This window comes from Danio aesculapii, chromosome 3, assembly GCF_903798145.1.
Source record: "Danio aesculapii chromosome 3, fDanAes4.1, whole genome shotgun sequence".
Classification (NCBI taxonomy): Eukaryota; Metazoa; Chordata; class Actinopteri; order Cypriniformes; family Danionidae; genus Danio; species Danio aesculapii.
In genome coordinates this window covers 13,948,710-13,973,095 of record NC_079437.1, presented here as the reverse complement: position 1 = coordinate 13,973,095, position 24,386 = coordinate 13,948,710, and the positions used below count along the sequence as shown (strand labels likewise).

Here is a 24,386-nt window from a genome sequence, read left to right as displayed (position 1 = left end):
TTTTTCTGTGATGGAAAACCTGGCCTGTTGCTGTTTACCAATGTGCTTTTACCATTGGATGTTCTTCATTTACCAAAATAAATGTAAACTATATCATTTGTTCAATTTGTTTAAGTTGCATTTGTATGGTTTGTTCAAACTATTATTTACACTATTATTATAATTTACACGAGTTCATAAGCTGCATGTGCAAACACTAAACTTATATATCCCCCTATATTGGGATGTTCTGTGTAATTTTGTTAAACTAAAATGACAAAAACGGAAACTATATATATATAATCTAAATACAAATGTGTTCCCTAAATACTAAAACCAAAAGTAAAACAAACTAAAACTAAACTGAAATTTACAACAAATTTTAAAATTGTATTAAAAACTCATTTTAAAATGCAAAACTATAATAATGTTCAAAACTAGATTAAAGACCTATCTGTTTAGTAAAGCATACACTCAGTGCACCACTTAGGGGGCTTCCACACAGGTTCTGCATCTTGTTTATATACACCATGAACAGCAGCTACGCTAATTATTCTCTTTATTCTCCATTTCCACCTGGGGATACTCTTCCCGAGGCCCTCAGACTATGCAGAGTCACTGATTCGATTCAAGACCAGCGACGAGATGATCCCAAGGTTTCCATATCCTGGACCAGGCCGTATCCTGAGCAGCTACTGTGATGGTCATGGAGGAGTGGAGGACATGAGACTGATTCCTGTGACGCTCCAGAGACAGACGAGTCTTCGCTGAGGCCAGCTTCCAGCCTCCGCCACTGAGACTGCAGCTCCGCACAAAACGTTTGGCCAGCGGAGAAATTAAAATGGTCGTGCCCAACTGAGCCTGGTTTCTCTCAAGGTTTTTTTCTTCACTTTCGCCATTTAGTGAAGTTTTTTTTCCCTCTCCGCTGTCGCCACTGGCTTGCATGGTCCGGGATCTATAGAGCTGCACATCGTTGGATTTGCTCTTCAATATTTGGACTCTCAGTAGTGATTATTAAACCACACTGAACTGAGCTCAACTGAACTGAACTTAAACACTACAAACTGAACTACACTGTTCCTATTTACTGTGACCTTTTATGTGAAGCTGCTTTGACACAATCTACATTGTATAAGTGCTATACAAATAAAGGTGAATTGAATTGAAAAAAAATGTTGCTGCATATTCATCTTGTTGCATGAAGAATAAAGTCTAACTAGCTTTGAAACATCTTCTGAGCAATATATTGATCACAAATATTCCACAACAGCAGACAGATTGCATTTTTACAAGCAACAATTATTCAACAAGCCTAAAATAGCTAAATTAAATTACTCTGAAAATATTCATCTGACGAAGGTGTCAATTCTGATGACCGTGATGAAAACCTGAATTTGATTGTAGTATTCTTCACTATAAATACACTGAATCCATCATTTCCTGTATTAAAACAATCATAACAAGCAGATAGTATCTTATTGTTTCAAAAGCTATTTTATTAATATTCATCTTTACGCAACATTCAGATTTAAGATAATCTGACTATGTTGACATGGTGGAGCTTACATTTTAGGCATTTCCTTTGTAGTAGCCAATTGTTTTTCTGTTTATGTTAAATGCTAACAGAACCTAATTCGGAGGGAAAATAAATATAAGCAATTGAAATTATTTCCTCAGAAACTGGATGATGGTGTTGACATAAAGTAATGGTTGTGACAGAGGATATTTGACCAAGGGTATTTTAAATATTCCAAAACTATTAGCAAAACCTGTCTGGCACTGATGTACAAGGTGGATTGTGTTAAAGAAACTCCACTTTTTTGAAAATAGGTTAATTTTACAACTTCACTGGTGTTAAATAGTTGAGTTTTGCCATGTTTAATCCATCTCTGTGTCTGGCAGGAGAACACCTAACTTAACTTAGCATAAATCACTGAATCGGATTAGACCATTAGCGTCTCACTAAAAAATTCAAAAAAGAGTTTCAATAACAATACTATTTAAATCTTGACTCCTCTGTAGTTACCTTGTGTACTAAGACCTACGGAAAATAAAAAGTTTCTATTTTCTAAGCAGATATGGCTAGCAACATTCCCACATAATAATCAGGGAACTTTGTTGCGTACCATGGCTGTACCAGGAGCAATGATATTACACAGCACCTGAAAATAGTCCCCAGATAGTAAACTAGGTAAAAGTGCTAATTAATCTCATTGCATTGTGATTGCATATACTGCACATCATTGATATATCAAAGAAACTCTTTTTTGAAAATTATTGAGATGCTAATGGTCTAATCCGAATCAATGATTTATGCTAAGCTAATGTTCTCCCCATGTTCATGTGGGTTTCCTCTGGGTGCTCCGGTTCCCCCACAGTCCAAAGACATGCGCTGTAGGTGAATTGAATAAGCTAAATTGGCCGTAGTTTATGTGTGCATGCAAAAGTGTATGGGTGTTACCCAGTGTTGAGTTGCGACTAGAAGGGCATCCGCTGAGTGAAACATGTTAAAATGAACGAAATGCTAATGGTCTAATACGAATCAATGATTTATGCTAAGCTAAGCCAAAAGTGCTGATATATATCATCGCATTAACATTGCATATACTGGATATCATTGATATATCAAAGAAACTCTTTTTTGAAAATGAACGAGATGCTAATGGTCTAATCCGGACGAATTATTTATGCTAAGCTAAGCTAAAAATGCTGATTAATATCATTGCATAATCAGTGCATATACTGCATATCATTGACATATCAAAGAAATTCTTTATTTGAAAATTAACAAGATGCTAATGGTCTAATCCGAATTAATGATTTATGCTAAGCTAAGTTAAAAGTGCTGATATATATATCATTGCATATACTGCATATTATTGATTTATCAAAAAATCTCTTTTTGGAAAATGAAAGAGATGCTAATGATATAATCTGAATCAATAATGTATGTTAAGCTAAGATAAGCTAAGCTAAAAGTGCTGATTAATATCATTGCATTATCATTGATATATTAAAGAAACCCTTTTTTTTTAAATGAACTAGATGCTAATGGTCTAATTCGAATCAATGATTTATGCTAAGCTAAGCCAAAAGTGCTGATGTATATCATCCCATTAACATTGCATATACTGGATATCATTGATATATTAAAGAAACTCTTTTTTGAAAATTATTTATGCTAAGCTAAGCTAAAAATGCTGATTAATATCATTGCATAACCATTGCATATACTGCATATCATTGATATATCAAAGAAATTCTTTATTTGAAAATTAACAAGATGCTAATGGTCTAATCCGAATGAATGATTTATGCTAAGCTAAGTTAAAAGTGCTAATATATATCATTGCATATACTGCATATCATTGATATATCAAAAAATCTCTTTTTGCAAAATGAAAGAGATGCTAATGATATAATCCGAATCAATAATTTATGTTAAGCTAAGCTAAGCTAAGCTAAGCTAAGCTAAAAGCACGTCCATCAGACATGGAGATCAATTCAAAAATGGTAAAATTCAATAGTTTAACTCTTGGGGAGTAGCAAATCTACTAATGATTTTCGGCATTTAAGAAAAATCAATAATTTGACCAATTATTTTTAGCTTTTTGCAAAATAAGACCAAGACTGCTAAATTGAAAGGAATAGTTATGTTAAATGTATTCTATTATTAATCACTCATAACATTTACATTACATTTATTTTGAATATCTGATTTTTTTTGGTATATTTTGGTGGACATGGTTTTTTACATGTCTCAAGAATCTGAGCTCTGAGTCAAAAATACTGGATTTGGGCCACTATTTCCTTTATCCTATGAGCTGCTCAAGTGCATGCAGTGATAGGCTTGGGTTTAAACCTGTCAACTAGGTGATTCACAACCATCAAACTTCCCACACATAGTTCAAAAGCATGTTTAAAGCACTTTCATAGGCGTTCATGAAAACCACCCAAGCATGACAGGAATTCGCTATATCAGATCTTGAGGGCACCTGCTTTCACAGAAATGCATTTAGTCTTCATTTGGTCTCCATCGCACAATCTGAACCCAAGATCTCTTCCTGAGAGATCAAGAAAACGTAAGATAAATGAGTTGCAGATACTATATTGAATCAAGAGACCTATGTTAGAGCCCAGAACCAAAGGTCTCTTTCTTGAGTTCTACTCTATGTATTAAACAGACACAAATAGACCAGAGAGTTTCTAAATTGCCAAACAGAGCTGCAAACTACAGCACAAGAGCAATAGGCTAGATGCTGTGAGCCTGAGTAGGTACAAAGCAGCAAGGAAGCAGTGCGGCTGGAGGTTCAGGGTTGCAGGAGTGTGGGCGTTTGGATGCGGCGGCTTAAGAAGTTTGTGCTGAGCTCTAGCTTTAAGAACTCACCATCTAAGCCCAGCTCTGATTTATTTAGAAGTCGTGAGCAAAAATCTATGCTTGAAGCCAGAAGCAGTGCTTGGCCGATTTCCTCTTCCCTGCAGGCTGGCTTGGTTGTATTCGATGTAAATTGCAACCCCTGTTAAGCCTTCCTGTGTTTTCCTTTCTAAATTAGAAACCTCATTCTGGAGACTTGTCCTCTAAACAGCCTCATTTGCTATTTGTTTTGACAGACTGTCAGATATGCATTTGATCTGTAATTCCTCCAGAGATATGAATTGACCGGGCTTGTCAAAACTATTTGTGAGCTGCTGGACACACTTTCAGTTTCAGACACTTTTAATTTTCAGTTCTTTTAAAGCCATCTCACGCCAATTCCTAACTTTTTGATTTAGTGGCTAATTCATATGAATTTGTACGATTTTATTTGTACATTTTAGTATGATTTCCTCATCTCCTAATGATGGTTGGGTTTATACTCTCAGAAATAAAGGTACAAAATCAGCCACTGGGGCGGTGCCTTTTCAAAATGCACTTTTTTGTTCCCAACAAATCCTTAAAGGTACATATTAATACCTAAAAAAGTTTAAATATGTACCTCACACTACCTTAAAGGTCAGGTAAAATTAGCATTCATATGTTAGGTTTTTTTATGGCACCTTTTTTTTGGGGATAGGATAGTGAAGGACAGTAAAACGCATTGGGAGCAGAGAGAGGAGAAGGATCGGCATAGGACCTTGAGCCGGGAATCGAACTCGGGTCACCGAGAGCACCATTTTACTTGATATCGGCACACTTAACCACTAGGTTATTGGTACCGACAAGTCTGTTAGTTTTAAGGATATTATTAGCTTGTGTGCCCTAAAACAGAGTCAATTTTCACGTTTAGAAAATATAAAACTGATATAAACATGCAAAGCTTGCAGCTTATCAATCAACCATTTTCCCGTCACCTCATACTTCAGTTTCTCATCAAATATTGACCAATTAAATCCTCTTTAGTATCTGACATGCCCCTCCCTCTTCACATTTGCTTTTCATTTGATGCGCTTGATCACCACCACTCTTACTGGCAGAGCTGTGATAAAAATGAAACGCTATTGGCTGTTTTTTTAAAAGGGGAGGAGCTACACTGTACACTGTTCTTTAAACATCGAATAAAAAGTGCAGATTTCAAAGCACTTCACGGGTACAAATGTGAACCTTAAAGGTACAAAAGTGTACGCAAAAGGTACTAATGTGCACCTGTAAAGTACAAAAGTGTACCGCCTCAGTGACAGCTTTTGCGCCTTTATCTCTGAGAGAGAGTGAAACCTCCTATTAAAAACTTATTTGAATGTGTACATATTAGCTACTAAACTGACCAAATGTAAAGTAGATACATTTTCTCGTGAGATCAGGCTGATTCTTCTCATCATTAAAGGCTCAGTAGTTAATTTTCACCACAAGAGGGCGCGTATTCACAACAAACAAAGGTGTATTTTGATGACACCAAGTTCTTCCTTATATCCTACGGGAAATAATGCAGAAATCATGTTCATGCATGAGACAAAGGACGTACTCACACCTTGTACAGTTGCCCTGCTCCTCCCCTCTGCCCCAGTTGCCTGTGCTCACATTGCATCCGAGCCGAAGCACGCTTACATCATCAATGATGCACTGGACAGTTGAACAGAAGAGAAGCGCTCTCGCTCAGCACAGTGGAGATTTCTTTAGTTATATCATTTTAGTTGTTTGATATGAAGTGACACAGTCAAATAATTAGCCGAACAGATCAGTCACTTTTGACGCTTATAAATTATCATAAAAGTCCTCGTACTGCAGGTATTAGGGGGTTTGCTGAAACCTTAGGCCTGAGTCACTTCTCAAACAAACTGGGAAACGTGCCTGGGCATGGTTCGGATAGCATAGTGTGAGTGCGCCCAAACTCTTCAAAACTTATTATGATGGGAATTAAGCAGAGTAAAGTTTTTGTGTAAAATTTTTGCAATGTAAAATGTTAATTCGACCTCACATTGTGTCAATTTTATTCACGCACTGTCTCCGTAACTTTCGTACGTCAAAAAAAATTACAACCCAGACTCATTCTGATTACATACCCCTATATACATTTCTGGAGAGTGCCAAATATGTCCCAGGAGCTATGTTTATTTGCAGTTTTTCTTCTCGCAGAAATCCACCAGAGGCCGCTGTCGACTGACTGACCGATCGACTGATATCCTTACCCACCCCCTCCCTGAACCCAACCATTAGTGTTTAACCTAAGCGACAGTGTTTTCAAAAGCAATCCAGAAATAGAAAAGCCCTTGCAACAGCCTATTTTTTACCACATTTTGAGATTTTACCCCATTTTCGTGCTGTTATTTACTTATTTGTTTTATTTTTTGTCTTATCTGCTTTCTGGAACCAATCTTCAGCAGACTCAAACCCAGTTTTCACAGTCAACTCTGCTCTCTGCATCTCAAATCCTCTGACATTGCGACAAGCCACTGGACAAACTGGTAACAGCGGAAAAGCTACGGAGTAAAAGTAAAAGCCTCATGTCGCCCTGTAGCATTCGTTTTAAAGAGAAAGTGCAGCCATACGTTCCTCTGACTACATAATTCGCAATCTCCAGAAAGGTTTATCGGGCTACATTTTCAGAATGAGCATGTTGAAAAATTCACATTGGGTTAATTTTTTTTTATTTTTCCTACGAGTACAAAGAGTTTTGAGAGGTGATTTGACAACTTAGAGCTACTGTACAAGCGAAAGCCAAAGTCCAAAATGCTGTCACTTACAGCATAAAGCACTTTATGACAAACAAAGTGTGTAACATAAAGACAGAATATGGTGGATGAGAACAAAAGCATCCCTGCTTGAACTGACTCTGAATTGCTTTGTATTTTATTGCCAGAGCATTTGCTGATGAGATATGTGTGCTGCACAGAAATAGCAGAGCTTTTATTCTTATTCTATTATTTATTTTTCTTCCGCTCATGATCACATGGAGAAGAACCAGCGCTGTTTTATCAGACTAAATACATTTTAGGATTCTGTATAATGCTGCTCTGTGCAGGCTAATAAAACACACAACATATTAAAACGCCTTTGGTGTTTCCCTGTTTTCTATAAAACCAGCCAGAAATCGATTTGATGCATTATGTATTATATTATGATGTCACATCATCAGCATGGTTTCATATGGTCCATTTCACTAGATAATATAGCTAATTTTGAACATTCTTGGAAACATTTAGGATAATGTAAGTACATAAGACAACAAAACATATAACGGTGTTATTGTGCTTTTTATATGTCTTAATCAAAAACGTGCCTTTAATGTGAGCCGAGCTGGAAAACAGCAGTAAAGGTTTGTCATCTTCACGGAGCGCTTTGCTTAAAACACCACCGAGACCTGCAAATGGAGCAGTTTCACCAGAGTAGACCACAAAATATTACTTTTAAGAGTTACTGAGCCAGAGCGAGGAGGGGATGGGAAATGGGTTTAGAGAAAGGGAGAAAATGAGTGTGTAATTTGATAAGATACAGAGAGAATGCACTTTTGGCTTTCTTCGCGGTTCCAGCCAAGATGTCTCATTTTTATGGGCAGAATTGGCATGCAAATAAAGCTCCCTTGAGAACGTTTCTGCGAGTTTGCAGCTAATCCCAGCAGAAATAATGATGGAATTCAATCATGGAGGTTAATTTGAAGGAGCATATGAAAGAGTCAGCAGTATTATTATTATTGTAGGATGATCATGAGTGTGGTCCCAGGTCCTATGAAGTAGTCTCCAAACTATATGATACAAAAAAGGACCCCTATTAGAAATACTAAACATAAAAATGGAAAATGAATATTTTAATCATTTTATAATAATAGTTATTAATATTCTAGTTAGATAACAATTATATACAACATTAAGTATTTATTATATATGAATTATATATGTATTATAGAGGTATATTAACCTTTACATAATCTTTAACTCATGTATAGTTGGTAAGGGCATGCTAATTATTGTATTTACTATGAACAAACAATGAACAATACATTTATAACAGTATTTATTCATGTTAACCAATGTTAAACAATGGAAATGACATTGTTAGTTGATGTTAACTCACAGTGCATTACCTAATGTCAACTAGCATGAAGTTGTATTTTAATAATGTATTAGTAAGTGTTGAACTATGATTAATAAATACTGTATTAGTTTTGTTCATTATAAGTTCATGTTAGTGAAAACAATAACTAACATTGATTAATGAAACTATTGTAAAATGTGACTGTATAGTCTAGTAGTGCATGCTACATTAATGTAAATTATTTATTATGTATTTGTTTAGCATATTTCTGTCATTTATCCTTCAGGCTAGTATTTCTAATACTAGAAAAATATTATTATTTAAAGCATTATTCCCTGCATTTTATATTTAAATTACCCTTATTTTTTTTTTCTCACTGTTATGGTATGCTGACATTTTTGTACATTATTGCCAACCTGATTTCACCAAGTAGCACATGTTCCTGGATTAACATCTATGTTGCTCCTGAAATAACATTTTAATCAGCTAATCAGAATTAAGGGATACGTTTACAGTTTATGTTAAGTTTAGGCTTAACATATGTTAGGTTTATGCACCTCTACATGATTGTTTTCCAACTTTTATTCCCCTCTGAATTTGGGAATAATATACAGTTATGGTTGGGTTTAGGGGTGGTGAATAGGTATAGATTAGAACAAAAATGATGTTCCAGGATCAACATAGATCTTAATCCAGGTTCACATCGTAAAAAATAAAAAATAAAAAAATAAATTATATATATATAAATTATTATTATTTTTATTTTTAATTTTTTCCCTTAAATATTAGGCAGCACAACTGTTTTTGATGATGATAATAATAAGAAATGTTTCTTGTGTAGTAGAAAATTTAGCTTTAAAACAATTCCAGCAATAAACAAGTTACAGAAATAAATACCATTTAAATATTTAATAATGTAGCTTGTGGGAACTCCAGCTGAAAATTGTGACATAACTTGGATATATATGGAAAGTTTAGTTGATAGCTGATAACTAGGAAGGAAACTTGCAAGGAAATATGTGCTGGGGTGAGTGTGATGTGTCCTGTCATTTCAAATGCACCAATCATAATTCTCACAGACAGCAGGAAATATCTGAAATTAAGTGGGTTGGCTGATAATTTACTTTTGTATTAGATTGATAACATTTAATTTTCCTTCGGCTTAGTCCTTTTATTTCTTTATTTATGAGTGGTCACCACAGTGGAGTGAACCGCTAACTTATCCAGCATATGTTTTACGGAGCGGATGCCCTTTCAGCCACAACCCAGTACTGGGAAACATCCATACACTCTCATACACTACGGCCAATTTAGCTTACCCAATTCACCTATAGCGCATGATTTTGGACTGTGGGGGAAACCGGAGAACCCAGTTGAAGCACTTGTTATCTTAAAGTCTTTGTGAACTGAAAGTTGCTGAGACTTTTATTTCAGTATGTTGGCGTACTGAAACAGAATATTAAGTATGGGCGGGGCTTTCCTTTTGCACATCATTCTATCATAGCAAATTATCTGTTATGATGACCAGCGATCTAACCCTTATAGATCGCTGGTAAACATTCAATATGACGGGGACTACAATCCTGTAACAATATGAACTACAAATCCTGTCACGCACCTCACTCACACCTGTTCTGGTTCACCTTTGATTACACTCACACAGCAGGGAGCTGCTCAAAGACTGATTACTCAGAGTATATAGACTGCTCACTTTATCACTAGTGGTGAGCAAAATGAGGCTTTATGAAACACTGAAACAGTCGAAGCAAATGTGTCGAAGCTTCAAAAATGTTTCGAAACTCCTCTCTACAGTGACACCTAGTGGTCCTTTTTCAATGTATTGCTCTGGAACAACTTCGGCAAAGAAACAGTTTGCAAAGAAACAAATTGAGCTATTACCCACTTTACCACATGGTAAAATTGAACCTTCCAGTGATTTAGTAAAGCAGTAAGAGTTCTTGACTACCATGCAGAGATAATGGGTTCGAATGCAGGGTGATGCAGCTATAGATGTTAATTTTTAAACGCTCTGTTCTTGTAACGTGTTTTGTTTTAACATTTGGTCTGGCATCCGAACATACACTTTATGAATAAATATGTCTAGTTTTGGTCATAAAAAGGTAACATAAATAAAATACATCAAGTCATAATTTCAGAGTATTTGTTCGGGATTCGAACTCTGGTCATTTGCAGAACAGTTACTCTGTGCACAGGCACAGTCCTCTAGGCTATTTGCGATAGAGATTTCTTCTAACCCTGTCAGTCAAATGCAGATTCACCAGGTCTCAAAACGCTTCTGAAATGACTTTAGTCATGTGACCTGGGGATTTCCAATCACATTAGTCACATGACCTAGGTGTTTCAAATCGCTTAAGTCATGTGACCTGGATGTTTCAGATCATGCTTCGGTGCAGTGTTTCGAATCACTTGCGCTTCGGGATCTCGACACTGTGTCGGAACGTCAGTTTCAAGTCAGCCATTCCTACCTGTGACCTGATTACGCCTCTGGATTTGCTTGTATGTACCCATTTGCTCCTGTGTTTGACAATTGCTTGTCTCACGACTCTGAATAAAGCTGCATATAGATCCTGACATCATCAGAGAATAACCCCCAATCCAAACACAGAAGCAAATGCTCAGATTTGATTGAAGATTACCAAAAACAAGGCTTTTTTTCAGTGAATTAACTTTCATATTCAGTTTAAGAATAACAATCTGCGCTAGAATAATAAACATAGCAAATTTTGACTGTACATGGATTTATTATTCATTAATAGTTTTGTAATATTAAGATTTCTCTGTTTTGTTCATTTACAACATAGTGTCTAAAGAATTGAGCTCCACTTTTCTTTGGTGCAAAGAGAAGGTTGAGAAGATCAGAGAAACACTCAGCTGTGGTTTCAAGTAGAGGAGAAATGCAGAAACAGGTCACATGCTCATACATAGCTGACCTTTAAGGTAATTTTGGTCCACTTGGCCCAAAAGCACATCATTACATGCTATTGCAGCGATTTCTACCTGTCAATCCATCAAGATGTCCACTGTTTTGACCGGCATCATTGCTGCCTATATGGCGGTGGCAGGTAAGTTATCATAGCGGCATTAGCGCAGCACAGCTAATGAGATCATGACACATGGACGCTAACAAGATTAGCGATTAGCACAGTGCCTCACGCCAAGCCTGAATTTTTTCCAGCCTTCAAATCAAATCTCTTCCCACCACCTGCTGTACATAATAATATGTGTCCATGATGGTTTATGAAGCCTGTTTGTTTTATTCTTTATTTAAACATTTTCAATGATTTGCAATTCACCGGCGAGGACCTGGAAATCTAAGGATTGTTTTTCAACCCTCAGACTGAGGGAAATGTCAATTTGCATCTAAAATCAATATATGACGAAATGAGATTTTGGGGGGAATAATGAAACAAATCTGAATAATAACATAATTTTTTTTAGCATCTAAATGTGATTGTATCTTATATGTTTTTTCATCTTCTGTGTGGGCTCATTTCAGTTCAAAAAGTGATTTTATGTCTTTCAGAAACTACCAAGCCAGCGGCGAATTATAATGTAATCTAATTTGCATAGACTTTCTGTATGCTTCTCTTCTGGTGGGCAATTGTAGACCTTGTTTCCAGCACAATCTTTTAGGGAATCTATGTTTTGAGCAGTGTGAGCAGCCAAGACAGCCAAGAATGAAGCAAGTTACTGTTGTTATTATGACTCCATAAAAAAAGTTAAACAACTAGGTACTTGTATTGGAAACTTCCTCTGTGGTGCAAGGTTTATAAACTAGCATTTAAAAATTAGTTTTTATTAGATTATTTTTAGTTAATTTAATTATCGGTTTTCTTTATTTGTTTATTATTGACAATTTTAGTTGAGTTTTTATTACATGAGCACATTGTTTTTATAAATTTAGTTTCAGTTTTAGCCAGAGACAATTATTGTAAAGGGTGAAACGGTACTGTTTTTTGTTTTTTGTAATTCTAGCTAATAGAATGCGTGCAATGTCGACCAGAGCTAAGTTTAGTGTTTGCACAGCTTTCATTAACTCTTGTGCAAACCTCTTAGTGATAAAAATTAAATAAATGTTTGAACACAACAGATGTTCAAGCCAAAACCATATGCATCTTGAATAAATGTAAACATTATGAAGAATTCAGACAACTTCGCATACAGTTGAAGTCAGAATTATGAGCCCACCTGTATATTTTTCCCCAATTTTAGATTAACAGAGAAATTTTCCACATTTCTAAATAGGACAAATTTCTAATAACTGATTTCTTTTATTTTTGCCATGATGACAGTACATAATATTTTAGATATTTGACAAAAATACTAGTATTCAGCTTAAAGTGGCATTTAAAGGCTTAACTAGGCTAATTAAGTTAATTAGGCAAGTCATTGTATAATGATGTTTGTTCTGTAGACTATCGAAAAAAATATATAGCTTAAAGAGGCTAATAATATTGACCTTACAATGGTTTTAAAAAAGTAAAAGCTGCTTTTATTCGAGCCAAAATAAAACAAATCAAACTTTCTCCAGAAGAAAAAAATGTTATAGGAAATACTGTGAAAATTTCCGAAGAAGATCGCTGGGTCGAGCCCCGGCTAGGTCAGTCGGCAATTCAGTGTGGAGTTTGCATGTTCTCCTTGTGTTTGCATGGGTTTTGTCCGGGTGCTCCGGCTTCCCCCACAGTCCAAATACATGTGGTACAGGTGAATTGAATAAACTAAATTGTCCATTGTGTATGTGTGTGAATGAGCGTGTATGGGTGTTTCCTAGTACTGAGTTGCAGCTGGAAGGGCATCCACTGTGTAAAACATATGCTGGATAAGTTGGCGGTTCATTCCGCTGTGGTGGCCCCTAAAGAATAAAGGGACTAATCCGAAGCAAAATGAATGAATGAATGTATCGTATTTCAGTTCGTTTTCAGTGACTGTTCTTAGTTTCGCTCAGTTTTTCATTCATTGTAATTTTGTTTTTCCAAAATTTAATTATTGGGCTTTTTTTACAACTTCAGAACAAAATATAGCGGGAAAAAAATACAAACTTATCCTGAAATGTTGAAACATCAGAAATCAAACGAATGTTAAATAGATTTAAAATAAATACATACATTTAAATAATAACAATACACCATTAATATTTAAATAAATTAATAATTAAATATATATAAATAACAATGTTCGATACACATTTTTGTACATTGCATTTCACAGCTTTCCATTGTGTTGATTTGACTTTGCTGTTTATTAATAATTTTAATTAATTTTCAATTAAGGAAAATAGTTTGCCTTATATTAAAACAAATGATTCATTGGATTTACCACTATACATTTTTTAAAGGGCTTCTTTCATGAAAATCATCTTTCGTAAGCTGTTTGGACAGAACTGTGTGTCATATTGGAGTGATATAAACAACAAATCTCTTTTTTTAATTTCCTGATGATGAAATAGGATCCAAATCCCTCCCATTTTGAGGCCCACCGCAATGTGATGTAGGAGTGCGGGTTTACCCACCCACTGAATTGAATGACAGCTGCGCATTAACATGTCTATGTAGTAACGTGTACAATCTTTCCACAAGAATGGAATTGTGCAAAGCAACTGGGATTAAAAGATCTGTTCAGCTCTCTGTGATCATCTGCACCTCAAGAATGAGTTTCACAAGTTTAAAATGATTTTAAATCAGCTTGTAAAAAAGAAAAAAACTGTAAAATCACTACGTAATTTATCACCACAGCCGCATATCACTACAATTAAAAAAGAAGACGCTTCAATCCCAGTTTGTGGACTTAAAACAGGTTTATTTTGTACATTAACAAAATAGATATCCATACAGCAGTGGATATTAACATGCATCTTGTCAAATTTGCCATGCAAAAACAGTGCAAAGCTGAACATATGTTTGCGTGACATTGCCAGTGACTCATCGTTGCAGAAAGGCTTGAATTAACTGCACAATAACCATTGGGAAAGTTCTTACTGTAGTAAGGGAGATCTACTTCATTCTTGTCTGTTACTGTACCGTTTATCTACATGAGACGCAGGCAGGTGAAGGCTACATCCATCAGAGAGATCTCTATGGCTCTGACTCGAATTGTGGGCAGGGAAAACCCGCTCATTTGCATTAAAGGCACAGGCAACAAAAAGAGCAACAGTGTGCTCAGAGTCGAAAATCTGCACGTTTAGAAAGGTATAATAAATAAGCTGATGGGTAATTTGAGCTGAAACTTTACAGACACATTCTGGAGACACAAAAGATTTATCTTAAATCTTGAAAAAGTGGTAAAATAGGTGCCCTTTAAAGTAAATGCTTCCAAACAATTTATATAGGCCAGCTGAATTTAAACAAACAAACTAAATTTAGTCGTTTAACTTAATTTGTTTAAATTCAGCCTACATAAATTGCTTGCAACCACTTACATTAACAAAACTGAGTAAATCCAATGATTCACTTGTTTCAGTGTAGTTTTTGTTGACTGAAATAATCTTGCATCAGTGTTTTTGTAGCATCACACAGACTCTGTGGTCTACCACTTGCTTTGTGAACAGTGTGTACCGCACACTAGCTAGCTAATTCTGCGAGCGCAGTCACAAAATGAATGAATGTCAGTGCTTGAGATTGGATCACAGCAAGACATGAAGAGGCTGTTGAGAAGACGTCTCGGAGCTGGAGGGGGCAGGGGGGGATGTGGCTTGTGGGAGTGAGAGGAAGTAATGAAGAGAGATATTTATTCCAGTACTGTAAATTATTGCCATGTTTTGGCGGTGGGTTGTCACAGTACATTATGACACTGTTGGCACTTGAAACCAAACTCACATTATGAAACACAATGGCAAGTTGGGATTTGGATTTCTGTCAACACGCTCACTGGCTGATCAAATTAACTAGCTGATTAAGTGGCACAATTTTTTTTTAATTGTGTAACTGATGCATGTGTGTGTGTTAAACAGACTGTCTTTTAGTGTCTCTGTTTTCTGTTTCAGAGTCTTTAGAATTCTTGCTCAGTTCTCTACTGCTTCTGCCTGAAGGCTAAATCTGTTTCATGCTGATCTCCCACTTCTATCTGTTCTGTCTATCGTTCTGACTCTATCTATCTATCTATCTATCTATCTATCTATCTATCTATCTATCTATCTATCTATCTATCTATCTATCTATCTATCTATCTATCTATCTATCTATCTATCTATCTATCTATCTATCTATTTATCTATCTATCTATCCTATACTGTAATATAATTTAATATAATATACTATAATATAGTGCAAAGAGTTTAGATGGATCATGGGATTTCTAGAATAGAAACTGAAAATCAGGAAATATTTTTATATTTATATATCAGGGTTTTTTGTTTGTTGTTATTGAATTTTAGTTTCAGTTCATCAAAATGTTTATATTCTATACCATATTGGTTATATCACGTTGTTTTCAAAATCTGAGGTGAATTATCCATTTTTGTTCTCATGGTGGGTGTTAAAGTTCTGCTAGCTAAAAATCTTTTTTATGGGTTATTATTTTAACATATTTTTAAAATATTATATCGTATATCGTAACAGTGGCCAGTTTTTCAATTGATAAATTCAGCTTTAAGTCTAAAAGTCATGCTTGACTGCAACTCTGGAAAAAAAAAAATTCAGTGTCCACTTCAAAGTTATGATGATTATTTTTCTAAAACTGGTCATTAACACGTGTTTTGAGTAAAATAATTACCAATAGTTTCCAATAATTACATATTTTCAACATTTTAAATTTGATCATTTAGAGTGTTCAATTTTTGCACCAGGAAAGAGCATCATCTACATAAAAAAGTATAGCCAATAGCCTAGTGGTTAAGTGCTCTGACATATAACACCAAGGTGCTCATGCCTCACGGTGACCCGAGTTTGATTCCCAGCTCGAGGTCCTTTGCAGATCCTTCAGCTCCCCATGATTTCCTGTTAATTCTCTACACTATTCTATCCATCAAAGGTTAAAATCCTCTATAGAAAATATACAGATATTTATATATATATGTCGTATGCCAGAATAATATATGGTGGTTCATTCCTTCAGTACTGAGCGAGTGTTTAATTGCAGATTTACACCTCCTGAAATATTTGATTTTAATCTATATATATATAATATTCATGCTATCTGTATTCCTTCATTCATTTTTCTTCGGCTTAAGCCCTTTTCACACATACAGACCTTTCCGGAAAATTATCAGCAATTTTCCGGGAAGGGTGTATGTATGAACAGGCCCTTTTTGAAAATACTGATAAATTCATTTCAGCAATTTTCCGGAAAGACAAGTTGTAACATTACCGGTAATTTGACAGAATGCTGTGCTGTGTGAACGCAGAAGGAAGATTGCCGGAAGGAGCGCGTTTATGTCCATGTCTACTCCAGCCAATCAGAACATTCAGACGCATTCACATCCGTGCTGTTTATGAAAATAAAAGCCTTTGAATATTTTTCCAAACACATATAGCTGCTAGTTGTAAGTCAGATAACGTTTCTGTCTTCCTTCTGAATACCATCTGTGGAAAAAATAATCATAAAATGCCAACACAATCTCACGGCAATTCGTAACTTTTTGATTTAGTGGCTAATTCGGATGAATTCGTACGATCAAATTCGTACATTTTCGTACGATTTGCTCATCCCCCAATGACGGTTGGGTTTAGGGGTGGGGTTAGGTGCCACGCCTCTTTTTTAAAATCGTACAATTTCATATGACTGAACTCGTACGAATTCGTACGAATTAGCCACTAAACTGACAAAACGTAAAATACTTACGTTTTCTCGTGAGATCAGGCTGTAAAATGTTTATGATAAACCACTGTTTGTTTACCTTCAAGCTCTGGTTCAGTTTCTTGACGCTTGTGCATGTGAAGTGCACGAGTGGTCCCGTGAGGGCCAGCACACATTATGTACATCTCGACATGCGAAAGTGTTCCTCCATATGTTTTTATCGAAGTTGTTCACAATACTTATTTATCTACAGAATTTGTAATGTAGTCAAATGTTTAAACGTTTAGTTGCGGCTTGCACATCTGCCTTTGGATGTCTCTGAGACAAAGCAGCTGCATGAATGCTAATGCTTTAATAAAAGTGAAATCATCAACAAAACCTCGACCCCTTCTATGATTATAATCACAAGCACAGCCGTTTAGAGCTCATTTCTGGTTGATGATGTCAGAATTTACCGGTGTTTTGGAATAGATGTGTGAATGGTCTTTTTCAGAAAAAGTCTGGAACGTCTGTGCCTGTGTAAACAGCGCTTTTTTTAATTTACCGGTAAAGTCTTTCCGGTACTTTTCCGGATATTTACTGGTATCACTGTGTGCAAGGAGCTTTAGCCTCCATTTCAGAGGTCGCCACAGCGGAATGAACCGTCAATTATTTTGCCATATGATTAACGCAGCGGATGCCCTTCCAACCACAACCCAATATTGGGGAACACCCATACACACTCATTCACACACACACTACATCCAATTTATTTTATTCGATTCACCTATTTATATAAAAGGAAAATCTAGAAAACCAAAAATAACATTAAAATGGTCTCTTGTCTTTGTTGTTTTGTCTGCTAATATAATATTATACAATTTTATCCAACAAATTTCTTTGTATTTAGTTCTTACTGTCCGCATAAAATATATAAAAACAATATTATGTGTTCAAATTAAAAAAAGAAACTGTAAAAGTTTTTTCATAAATATTTCCATTTTGGAAAAAAACATAAAAGTTTTTAGTGTGTATGTTTCAACCAAAATTTAGCTAATATGGACAAACCCAACTATTGAATTAAAACAACCCACCATTTCATTTTTAGAGTGTACATATAATTGAAGACAAAATTATTAGCTTTCCTGTAGAATTATTTTTAAAAAATATTTTTCAAGTGCTGTACCTATTATACTTTGCTTCTGGAGAAATGTAAAATTTTTTACTTTTTTAAAAATTGCTAAGGTCAATACTATTAAAATTAGTTGTTTTAATTGTGTACAGAACAAACCACTGTTGTCCAATGACTAGCCTAATTAAGCATAAATAACTTAGTTAACCCTTTAAATTACACTTTAAAACTAACATCTTGCAAAATAACTATTAAAATATTATGTACTATCATCATGGCAATGACAGAAAATAGCTATTAGAATTAGCTATTAAACCTATTATCCTAGCATCCGGAAATTACATTCTGTACAGCTCAGGTACATTCTGTTTCCAATGATCATTCTTGAGATGTTTCAGCAGCTTAATTGGAGTTCACCTGTGGTAAATTCAGTGGATTTGACATGATTTGAAAAGGCATACACCTGTCTATATAAGGTCCCAAGGTTGACAGTACATGTCAAAGCACAAACCAAGCATGAAGACAAAGGAATTGTCTGTAGACCTCAGAGACAGGATTGTCTCGAGGCACAAGGCTGGAAAAGCTTAAAGAAAAATTTCTGCTGCTCTGAAAGTTCCAATGAGCACAGTGGTCTCCATCATCCGTAAGTGGAAAATGTTTGGAACCACCAGGAACCCGATGGTCACTCTGTCTGAGCTCCAGCGTTCTTCTGTGGAGAGAGGAGAACCTTACAGAAGGACAACCATCTGTGCAGTAATCCAACAATCAGGCCTGTATGGTAGTGTGGCCAGACGGAAGCCTGGAATTTGCCAAAGGGCATCTGAAGGACTCTCAGACCATAAGAAACTAAATTCTCTGGTCTGATGAGACTAAAATTGAACTCTTTGGAGTGAAGGCCAGGAGTTACATTTGGAGAAAACCAGGCACCGCTCATCACCAGGCTAATACCATCCCTACAGTGAAGCATGGTGGTGGCAACAGCATGCTGTTGGGATGTCTTTCAGCAGCAGGAACTGGAAGACTGGTCAGGATAGAGGGAAAGATGAATGCAGCAATGTACAGAGACATCCTGAATGTAAACCTGTTCAGAGTGCTCTTGACCTCAGACTGGGGTGACGGTTCATCTTCCAGCAGGACAATGACCCAAAGCACACCGCCAAAATATTAATAGAGTGGCTTCAAACCACTTGGTAAATGTCCTTGAGTGGCCCAGCCAGAATCCAGACCTAAATCCTACTGAACATCTCTGGAGAGATCTGAAAATGGCTGTACACTGTCGCTTCTTATCCAACCTGATAGAGCTTGAGAGGTACTGCAAAGAAGAATGGGCAAAAATTCCCAAAGACAGGTCAAGCTTGTGACATCATATTCAAAAAAACTTGAGGCTGTAATTGCTGCCAAAGGTGCATCAACAAAGGATTGAGCAAAGGCTGTGAATACTGATGTACATGTGATTTTTCGGGGTTTTTATTTGTAATAAATTTGCAACAATTTCAAAAAAATTAATTTCACATTGTCATTATGGGGTATTGTGTGTAGAATTTTGAGGAAATAAATTAATTTAATCTATTTTGGAATAAGGCTGTAACATAAAAAATGTGGAAAAATTGAAGAGCTATGAATACTTTCCGAATGCACTGTATATATAAATACATCTACACTACCTGACAAAAGTCTTGTCACCCATCAAAGTTTTAGGAGCAACAAATAATAAATTGACTTCTAGTTGATCATTTGGTATCAGAAGTGGCTTATATGAAAGGCAAAGACCTCTAGATTACGTTTATTTTACTAAAATAAAATATGATCATGCCTTGATTTTTAATTATTTAATTAGGTAAGTAAGATCTGACTTTGCTTAGACAAAAGTCTTGTCACTTAACAAAAATAATGTACAGTATAGATTATAAACTCATGGTGCAGTGGAAAAAGAGTTAATATTGTGTATGACTCCCATGAGCTTCTACATCCATACATCTCTACAATGACTCAAAGAACTTACTTATTAATAATATACAGTAATATCTGGAGTGGCAAAGAAAGCATCCTTGCAAGACTCCCGGAGTTCATCAAGATTCTTTGGATTCATCCGGCCAATGGTTTCTTCTTCAACTTACTCCAGACATGCTCAATTATGTTCATGTCTGGTGACTGGGCTGGCCAATCCTGGAGCACCTTGATCTTCATTGCTTTCAAGGACTTTGATGTGGAGGCTGAAGTATGAGAAGGAGCGCTATCCTGCTGAAGAATTTGCCCTCCTGTGGTTTGTAATGTAATGGGCAGCACAAATGTCTTAATACCTCAGGATGCTGATGTTGCCATCCAGTCTGCAGATCTCTCACACGCCCCCATACTGAATGTAACCCCAAACCATGATTTCTCCTTCACCAAACTTGACTGATTTCAGTGAGAATCTTGGGTCCATGTGGGTTCCAGTAGGTCTTCTGCAGTATTAGTGATGATTGGGATGCAGTTCAACAGATGATTCATCAGCAAAATCTACCTTCTGACTCTTTTCCAAAGGATCAACTAGAAGTCAAGTTATTATTTGTTGCTCTTACAACTGAGATCAACAACAAGACTTTTGTCAGGTAGTTTATATGTTCAAGTAAAATGTCAAATATATTCCAGCAAACGCAAAAAATGTTTAGATTTTTAAATAAATTTGAGAATACAACAATAATTTAAAAGCTTTTTGTATCCACTATGAAAATAAATAATATTTTATATCATCAAAAATATCCATAAGTAATCAGCTTTTGTTAATAAATCTCAAATATCTGTCTGTCTGCCTAAAACTCTCTCTCATGCCTCATCAGTGCTATCATGTTCCCTTTTATTCACACGAGATCAGTGGTCCTGATGAGAAGCACATCACCGTTTCACAGTCAGTCACTGTGTCACTCAGACACTGATGGATTATCAGAGAGAGAGAAAGAGAGAGAGAGTGTCCGTATCACACATTTTCCACAAGAGCTTCATAGAAAAAAAAGCACAGTATCTCATATCACAGTCTCACCGAGTGCCAGATTATTCACATATCTCCCCGCAGAACAAAGTATATTCTCTCCTTCCAAAGTTAAGATTATGCAAAAGCGACGCAACAAATGGGAGTTGAGGGGTGGAGAGGAGGTGGCGAGAGCAACAGGAAGAGAGTGAAAAGGTTAATGTGCATGCACACATGAGTACATTAATACTTAACGCAGAATGATTGCGCACACACTCACAGGGGAAAAAAAAGAAAAGAAAAGAAGAGAGATGAAGAGGAACGACAAACCGGCAACTTTATCTAAATTCTGCATCAACAAAATCTACGAGGAAACAGATTTACGCTGCAAAGAAGGGGTTAACGATGAACTGCCTAATTACCGGAGAGACGGAAAGAGAGGGAGGGGTTTGCAAAGAGAGGGACAAAACAAATATAAGGAATAACGCCGGGAGATTAAATTACATAAGAAGTTATGCAGGCAAAGATAAAGAGAAGGAAATTTGTGTTGTTGCTGTTGTTGTTTCTTACCTTTGATTGTGTGAGTATGAAAGAGTCCCTCATAAACAAGTGAATTCCAAAGCACAGGGGTCTGCACTAACAGGTGGTGCAAGAGAAGGAGATAGAGAATGAGAGACGGAGAGAGAGAGAGAGGGAGAAGAGGAGGGGGAGGGAGAAAGAAAGAGAGAGAGGAGGAGAGCCGGAGATAGAGAGAAGTGTAGCATAACATCAAACACTCTATAGGATTACATATGCAGAAATGTGAAGAGTAAGAAGAAGAGGGGGATGAAGGCTTTGGGTGGTAAAAAGAGAGAGGGAAAAATGGGAGGAGGAATTTATTTGTTAGAATGCGCCACAGAAGGAGATATTGATGGACGGATGGGAAAGAGAAAGTGTCTTTGGACTGAGCCACATGTGCTACAATTGCACTTGCACAACGGCTAATTCCATTTCCTGTGGGCATGTTTTTGTGTGTTTGTTTTTGTCTCCCGCTCCCCTCTTCTTGCTGTCATACTGGGTTTGCAATGCGATGTTAGACTACATGCATTAATCCGCAATGTCAATATCACCATGCAGGGATTCTGTATCAGGGACTTTATTAAGGATTTAGACTTCTCTTAAAGAGACAATTCACCTAAAAAAGGGGGCAATTCACAAATTCATTTGATTAAAATAGTATTTAAAGGGATAGTTCACATGAAAATAAAAATTCTATCATCATTTTGGAAAGGAAGATATACTGAAGAATGTTAGAAAAAAAGAGACATTGACTGCTTTTTTCCAATTGCTTTCTTCAAAAGGGTCTTGTTCTGTGTTTAACAGTAGAAAGACATTCATAAACGTTTCAAATGTAAATATGTAAATGATGAAATATTCATTTTTGGGTGAACTATTGCTTTCAAAACAAATCTGTTAATGTGTAAGGACTAAAACCTGCAAAAGGTTTTCCTGTTTTTTTTTTCAGTAGTTGAAATCTTTGTGTCTATCTTGTTTTTATAACCTTAGGCTGCACAGTGTTGTGGCGACTTGGAAAAACTGATATTTAATGTAACACGCTGACCTTTCCAAGATGGTGAATACATAAAACTTAGTGCCTGGAGCAGTTGAATGTGGCATTGAAATATACATCTATCTTCTGTGTGGAAAACAAAAAAATATGTTTCTGACACACAGAATCACTGGAAATACGTGTCTTAGCCAACATTTCTGCGAAACTATATAAACATACATATGAAAGGAGTTTCTAGGTAAAATGAATGCCACGAGGCAGCATTACAAATTTGATTCCTTTTCACACTAATGATATTTACAGGGATATGTTATTGACGAATAAAGGATTATTTTCATTCAGCTTCTTGCAAAAGCTCAAATAGATGCCACAATAACCATCATAACAATGTCCTTAATTTGTAATCAATTATTTGTTTAACATATCTGTCTCCATATGGACAACTTTGTTATACTTGTGTAGTGTTATACCAACACAAGGGCTGTTTCTCAATTCCAAGAACGCAGAGAATGTTCTTGTGAAGAGCGATCTTGCCAGGTCACCTCGGACGAACGAACTCGGGAGACTGCGAGAACAGAGAACGTGTCCTCTGAGAAATGAGATGCTGCGTTCTTCCTGATGACCTTCACACGTTTTTAATGGAATATTATTTAAACATTACAGCATTCATACAGTGATTTATTGTTTTTCCCCTTTTTAAAGTATATACTACGCATAAAGACTTATGTAAAAGACTTAAATATGTGTTGCGCAATACACATAGTACAATACAAACAGATTTTAATACAAATTTCAGCAAATAAGCACTCTTAATGTGTTTATTCCTTTATTAAGATTTTCATGGTAATGTTTATATTCACCATTTCATTTAGTGAAACTCCTGAGGTTAATAAGTTATATCTCTGAACTTTAATAATAAACCTATCTAAAATGCTGCGCTTCCCACCTCCAGTCGCAATGACTTCTGGGGCTTCTCGAGTGAGTTCGCTGCTCAAGTCTGCATCCATGCACCCTCGATATCAAGAACACATCCGGGAAGTTTCACACGTCCTCCGTTCGAGCAGTCTTGAGTATTGGAACTGAACTTTGGCAGTTGATGATGCCTTTACACGAGAACACGAGAACGCAAGACCACTTAAGAACGCATATCGAGAAACAGCCAATCTCATGGCAATTCGCAACTTTTTGATTTAGTGGCTTATTCGCATGAATTTTTACAATCTCATTCGAACAATTTAGTATGACTTGCTTATCCTCCAATGGCTGTTGGGTTTAAGATTAGGGTTGGGTGCCACGTCTCTCTTTTAAAATCGTACATTTTAATATGACTGAACATGTACGAATTTGTACGAATTAGCCACTAAATTGACAAAATGTAAAACAGTTATATTTCCTTGTGAGATCAGGCTGGTTATATTTGTGCTGCAGAGCACTCGGTTTGAGTCCGGGAAAGCATGCTTCCACAAAAGAGATGAAAGCTATGGAAAAATCAAGGTAAATCTATGTGGTCGCAGAGCACGTTTCTACTACATTTAGGTGCTTTTAAAAACACTATTGGTTGTATTTAGGAAAGGGTTTATATCAACAAAACGTACCTACAAGT

General features: G+C 36.1%; 1 protein-coding gene across 1 annotated transcript in view; it reads right to left on the bottom strand.

Annotated features, from left to right (window-relative positions):
- Positions 1 to 21,887, bottom strand: part of doc2a (double C2-like domains, alpha) — a 97,795-nt gene extending 75,908 nt beyond the window's left edge. Inside the window, exon 1 of the mRNA XM_056453198.1 lies at positions 21,805 to 21,887. The gene's annotated coding sequence lies outside the window, so the exon portion shown is untranslated. The remainder of the gene's footprint in view (positions 1 to 21,804) is intronic.
- Between the last annotated feature and the right edge of the window lie 2,499 nt (positions 21,888 to 24,386).